The sequence below is a fragment of the Calidris pugnax genome, unplaced genomic scaffold, assembly GCF_001431845.1.
Source record: "Calidris pugnax isolate Ruff unplaced genomic scaffold, ASM143184v1 scaffold273, whole genome shotgun sequence".
NCBI classification, from domain to species: domain Eukaryota; kingdom Metazoa; phylum Chordata; class Aves; order Charadriiformes; family Scolopacidae; genus Calidris; species Calidris pugnax.
Genome location: NW_015094508.1, coordinates 6993333 through 7000301, shown reverse-complemented (window position 1 = coordinate 7000301; position 6969 = coordinate 6993333).

Genomic DNA, 6969 nt, shown 5'->3' with positions numbered 1-6969 from the left:
CTCATGAGAGCTATGTGCATGAAACTAATCAGCTATTATTCACTACTATGAATTCACACAGAAAACTGATCAAGGACAAAACATAGCAAAGGATAGGACAATGTTTTTTTCATAAAGAAAATATTTCATCTCTTGCACAGTCCAGGTACTCACAGGTGACTTACAAGTCATGTTTGAAAAATAATTCTGGGATCTAAATTCTTAATGGTGCATAAATCAACTGTGGACCCTGTAGCGACATTGTTTTTAAAGCTTATGGTTTTCTTGCTGATTCATCCCTATATATTCATGTTAGCAACTGTTGTCTCTCCAGTGGCTTAATTGATTAAAATAATTTTATTATACTAAGAACAATAATGTCCCACTTATGTTTAGTTAGGATTTTGCTACTTGCCAGATCTGATTAATGGATGTCAGTCAAGTAAGAAAGTTTTTTTATTTTCTCCAGTTCTATCAGTTGGTCTAATTAAAGGTATCCCCTCTTCTACAAACCTTATCACATTCGTATCACACAGTGAAATAGCCATGGCAACTCTCAAAATGCACAGAAGTGAGATAAACTTTTAATTGAAACACTTCTCTCCTACCTGTACAGTAAATGAAATGCGTGAGGGAGGAAGAGGGAAATAATACAATGAATTTTAACTTTAGCTGAAGACAGACCAGGTTGGAAAGTAGTGCCCCACAGTAACAGCAGCTGTATTTTCCAGTGAAGGTTTTTGCATTAATTCAATAAGTTTCTGTGCTATCTGCTTTTAGATTTAAGTGGATTTATCTCACCAACGGTAAAGAACAAGTCTATTTTCTCCCTTGATGAAAACTTTGCTGTGCAAATTCAAAGGGGTTTTCTCACCAAAGTTGTGTCTGTTTAATCTGAATGTATGCTATCTAAGCACAACACTTCAAAATATATTAATGAAAATGGGTTGAGTTGATGCTGCCATGAGGCTCAGTTGAAAGCTCTGCTATGTTGCTAATAGCACTGTTAATCAATCTATGCATTTTGGCAACCTTAGTCTAACAAATATTTACAAGATTTTATTTATAGAAATCATAATAAAGAGTAACTACAGCTCTACACTAAAGTGCACCTCCCAAAAGACTTGGTAAGGGCACTTTCTCTGTAGAGAGCTTTTGCTTGTTTACGGGCATGGAAATGAGTTAGTACACAACTTCTTCACCTTTGTGTCCTGGAAAGTCACTATTTCCTTACTGATGTAGCATAATACTCATACCCCCCATGTAAGGCTTGTGTTAAAATATCCTTTCGATGGAGGAAACCAGTAGATGAAACCTGTGAATTAAAACATTAACTATATTACTTTAGTTTTATTGTTTGCAACAACCATACCTTAGGATTGACATAACTGAAAAAATTGGCTATTTTAGATTTTAAAAAGCCACTCTGAAACCATTCTTGCCAAAGGAAGATTAAAAATGTCTATAATGGTTTTCAGTTATGCTAGTCATACAAGTGAAATCTTTTCTACTTTGTGTGTTCAAAGGAGAAGGGATAAAATACTTAGAAAGGAGAACATTTCTTAACACTTAGAACTATATAATTTGTATTTGTCAGGTGGGTAGAAGAAAGGGAAAAAATAACTAAAGAAAGATAATTTGAAACTTCATAAAGAAGAGAAATGGGGAAGACAAACCAATTATTGTCTAATTGCACTTGAAATTGGATTTCTTATATGATGAAAAAAATCTACAAGTGTTCTAACAGATTCTGGAGAAAAAAAAAGTAACTATTTTCCCAAAACTAAAGTTATCTTTTGTTGTAAACTATTTTGCAGATGGAGGACAATCAAAAGGATTGGGTTTTGAACTCTCTTAAAAATGTTCCACCGTAGCTTTTTAACAATTCAAAAACTCTTTACTTAAGGTACGATCTACTGATGTAATGGGTTTAGAGACAGGATAGTTCATGTCACTGGATCTCCTTGCTTCATAAAGTTTTGAACATGGTGGTCTGTAAGAAATTCAACGTTAAACAGCACTGAGCCAACTCTGAAATCAAGAATTCACATATTTTTAGTCTTTATTTTACACTACTGGGATTATTCACAGAAAATAAGAAGACAAGAAAAAAGTAAAAAAATTGTTAAGTGTCTGCATATACAACAGTGTTGCTAAAAACTGCTAAGAGATTTATACTGTGGGTGTTATCCCCTTGTAAGAAAAATTAATGGTCCGAATAGAGATAAGGCAGCCATAAAATGTAAAATATATGCAATTAATCCTACAGTTAGAGAAATGTGGATTATTTGTTTAGCATGATGGATATCATTATCATAGATGTGCCTATATAGAATAATTCTGGAATGGTATTGGTGATTACATTTACAGTGTCTATTTACACACCACCTAGTCACCAACTTGTTACTCCAGAGCACATTCTCATGGGTTTCCATCAGCTTAAAAAAACAACCTTAATTAATTTAAACAAACTTGCCACAGAAATTCTTTCCTTCCAGTGGAGAAATAGAGGGGTGACACTTTTCCTACAGGATGCAGCACTAATTACTGACCGGAGACCAAAATATAGAGCTAGTGTAACTGATATGCTATAGAAAAGGTATTCCAGATCTGACTGGAAGTTGCTACAGTATCCTTTTAGGATTGCTTTTGGACACAAATATCCTCAGCAGCATTCATTGTTACCCTTTTTGGATCTGAGAACCTTACCAAAGGCAGCCCCAAACCACCATCAGCGAACAGGCAAAATACGGAACACAGGGCTTATTTCAGGCAACTTCATAGCAGGCTCTTTCCGCCAACTTCATGTTTAACTCTTTGTTTAACTCTGCATGTTTAACTCTGCAGTATGGCCAGAAGGAGCTCTACAAGACCTTGCAAGCAAAGGACTGATGGTTATGATCTGCAGCCAGCCACGTGCTCACATGACACGGATGCATTTTCATTCCTTTCCATTTGTTTTGACCAGCACAAGATTTATGTGGGGTCATCAGCTGTCAAAACAGATTCTTAGGCTAAGAGGCTGCAGCATAGCTTAAAGTCAGTGCTAAGGAAACTGTCCAGGAGCAAAGCAGTCCAAATCAGGCAAGTGTGAAGGTGCCTCAACATCACCTTTTTGCCTTTTCTCCTACATATGAAACGCTGTGCCAAGTGTTCTTCAGTCAGAATTCAGGAGCTCACCCATGGTAACCAAGGAAGAGAAATACAAACAAAAAGTCACAATAAAATGTTTAAAAATAACTCTAAAACATTCCTAACCATTTCTGGAACACAGCATATACAAAATAGGTTCTGGTGTTACAAAGGTTTTTTATTGGTACTTGCATAACACTCCAAAACTTAGTCACACAATACATTTCTGTTCACTGCTCTGTTTGATTTTACAATCTGAAAAATAATGCAACCAAATATAGAGATAACCTCTGGTGTAATGCAGTATTTAACCAATATAAATTTGGGATTGTGTCAAATTTAAACTGAGCAGACCTTGCATACTTAGGCTTTCTTTAAATTCAGGAGATAGGCATTATGAATTTAGAAAGTCATAACAACATACTTCTAAGATTTAATTGCCACTAAATTATGTCAATTCTGTGTTGATTTCACCATCATAAATACAGTGTAAACCACTTGTTAACCAGATCAATTCAGAAAATGTTACAGAAAGGCATTTTGAATGGACCATATGCAAATTTAAATTACGCAGTATCTAAGATAAATGTCAATATAGGCTTGTTAAATAAAAGATTACTTATTCTCTCTTTATGTTTTCAGGCAGAAACTTCTAGAAACTATTATTTAATATTTGCATTGCAATGATGTCCAGAAGTCCCAATCCAAACCTAGTTAAAATCCACTGTTCAAGTGACTGCCTGAGCATTTAATGAGCAGAAGCGCTTACCCGGGAGGCCTTTCAATCTAGCTCTTGGAAAAGTGGAAATGCACAAATGTAAGGAACAACAGTAGGAAGAATAGGAAAAGCAGCAACTAAACCCTCTTTCTCTGAAAAACTATGGATACATTGTTCAGACCATTGAATTCCTGAAAGGGGCAAACATAGAGGTGGCTGTTTCATCAACTGTTCTTTCAGTTTAGCTGCATGTTGTTGCAGTATTTACTAGTGTTCCTGTTCAAATGTAAAAATAGAAATTTGAATGAGAGGAGTTTGGACTTAGTGTCTACTGTGCAATCGTGAGTAAAGAATTTGTTTAAACTTTTAGTGGGATCAGTTGCATAGTCCCACTTGAAAGACTCATTATGTAACTCTATATTTTGTGCTTTGTGCACTTAATCTGTAATTATATGGTAACTGGGATACCAACTCTGGGAATTAATGTTGCTGGGGACTATTGAAGCTGTAATCTAAATACTGTCTTGGTATTTTTAGCACTTTTAAATCCCTGGGATAACTCCTGGTATTTTCTTGATTTGTATAGATAATTTTCTTAATTTGTATAGATACTTGTGTCTCGTCTATGTAAAATGTCATCAGAAGCTGTGGTCTTGCTGGCTATAGTTCCACCAGACTTCAGCTAGGTTTTTATTTTTGATGGTTAAAACTGTAAGTGAAATAGTATCTTACACTGAAACAAACATTACAGCTACATTAGATTCACCATGCGAGCAACAGTTGATATAAAGTTCCCACATCCGTCTGTTACCTGGCTGCAGTGATAAATGCATTGGGCCATTTGCAGTAAATATGGCCAAAGAACACTTTCACATTAAAAAAAGTTACGGTAATTCATGCATAAAAGAGGTGCCTTGAAGAGTTCATGATGGAGGACATCAGTTACAGAGAGCCTTTCATATTAATTATGACAAGGATACATTACTGGGTATTAGACAGGAATAATCCATTGTTCGCATGAGATAAAAAAGTTAGTAATTTTATTATAGAATCAATGTAGTGCACTATATTCAGAAATTCTTAATCTGTTGTCAGTGCTTTTAACTTGAGGGGCTGAAGTTCTCATACTTGGCCTTAGTCCAAAGCTGACTCATTTGAAGAAAACGGCTTATCTGAACAAGCAGAAATGGAAGTGATTTAATGTTTTGGGGAAAAAAAAAATATATATAATTTTATTTTTTACAAACTCTGATGGTTATATTTAATTTTGCTTAATTATTTAAATCTAGGCATAGATGTAGTCCCCAAAGACTGTATGCTCTGTAAATATGGTGAGAGGATTTGTAGAAAAATAAAGAAACAATAAGCAAATATTATCACCCTAGTAGAAATGCATGCTTATTTTCTATACCTGGATACAAACTGGATACTCAAACATATAGTTTCCATACACACACAAGACATTTTAAATAAATAACAGTATTGTTAAGCATGGTAGACTTTTATAAACGTGATCTACAGTACATTTTGTTGCTAAAGATGAAACCTTCTTCCTCCAAAGCCCCATAAGAAACTGGATGAAGCAACTAGTGATCCTGAACAGGAAATATCCATTGGAGTTACTGGTGAGGGTTTAAAGGACTTCCCACTGTTAATTGTATGCTAGAATCAGGGGCAGGCTCATACTAACTCGACATACCATTTTCCTTTGCTGTTTGGTGGCTCATGTAAGATGGCATTTTTTGGCATTTTTCCCATTTCTCAGTACACAGGTTATCACGATAAACACTATCCCAGCTAAGTTGGTGGCAGTCGCAGTAGAGAAGCCAAGGATTAAACGGGTGTGAAAACAGAACTTCCCCTGTCCTCAGACACAATTCAGGAGCATAAGGTGAGCAGCATGTTCACCTCCACCCTGCTGTCAGCTTTGGGCGCCGTTCTGTGGCTGAGCAGAGCTCCAGGCCCCAGCACTGTCAGAATGGCATATTGTGCACACAACAGGTCACCAAAAACTCCGTTCAAATAATCAAGAAAATTAAACCGAGAAACGTTTCCATCGACGTGCTGTTGCGATCCAACATACAGCAGCATTGAAGCTGGCTGCTTTTCAAATGTATTTGTACGTGACTGTGTTACAGTAAGCAGCGTTTCCAGTAACATCTTATTGCCCTGAGGGGGGTAGAAACATTTGAAGAGGAAATAATACAACTGTATCCTGGGGTTTAGGTGAAATAGTGGGACTACCTATGTGGCATTATTTTAATTGCTGTTGTGTGCACCGCTGCCTGGTATAACATATCCAGACACCACGTTTGGGTGGAGCTTGTTGGTTGTCTGTTTCTCAAAACCCAGTCAGGGTATGTTAGGGAGCGTGAGGCCCAACAGAGGGTTGGCTGCTGGGACGGCCATGAACCTCAGGCAGCCAAGGCCTGGTATCTCACCAATTGCTGCAGCCCTTTGGATGTAAACTGAGCAATTATTAAATTAAGAAGCTGAGCTGCTTACGTCTGAAGAAACGTTTGCCAGGTGGGATTGAATTTGCCCGGGCAACTGGCACGGCCCTGCAGAGGGAAATGGGGTTATTTGGCCTGGAGGGGGCTGAGGGGAGACCTTACTGCTCTCTAGAACTACCTGAAAGGAGGTTGTAGTGAGGTGGGGGTGGGTCTCCTCCCAAATCACAGGTGAGAGGACGAGAGGAAAGTTGTACCAGAAAGGTTTAGGATTGGGCATTAGGGAAAATGTCTCCATAGAAAGGGCTGGAACAGGCTGCGAAAGGAAGTGGTGGAGTCACCACCCCTGGAGGTACGTAGACGCGTAGATGAGGCGCTTAAGAACAATGGTTCAGTGCGGTTTCGACAGCGTTAGGTTGGTGGTTGGACTCGATGCCCATAAAGGTCCCTTCCAGCCTCGACGACTCCATGATTCTAAGACAAACCAAAACTGCGGGCCAACACCAGCGACTCCCGCACCCCAGCGCGGGGGTCTCTCGGCGCAGGCCCCCCGGCAGCCCCCGCCGCGGGCAGAGGCGAGGGGGGTCCATTCCGCCCTCTGCTCCCCCCGACCCTCCCCCCGCTCCCCTCACACATCCCTCAGTCTCGCGCCCCCGCCCCCGCCGCGCCCCATTCCTCCACCGCCCGCTC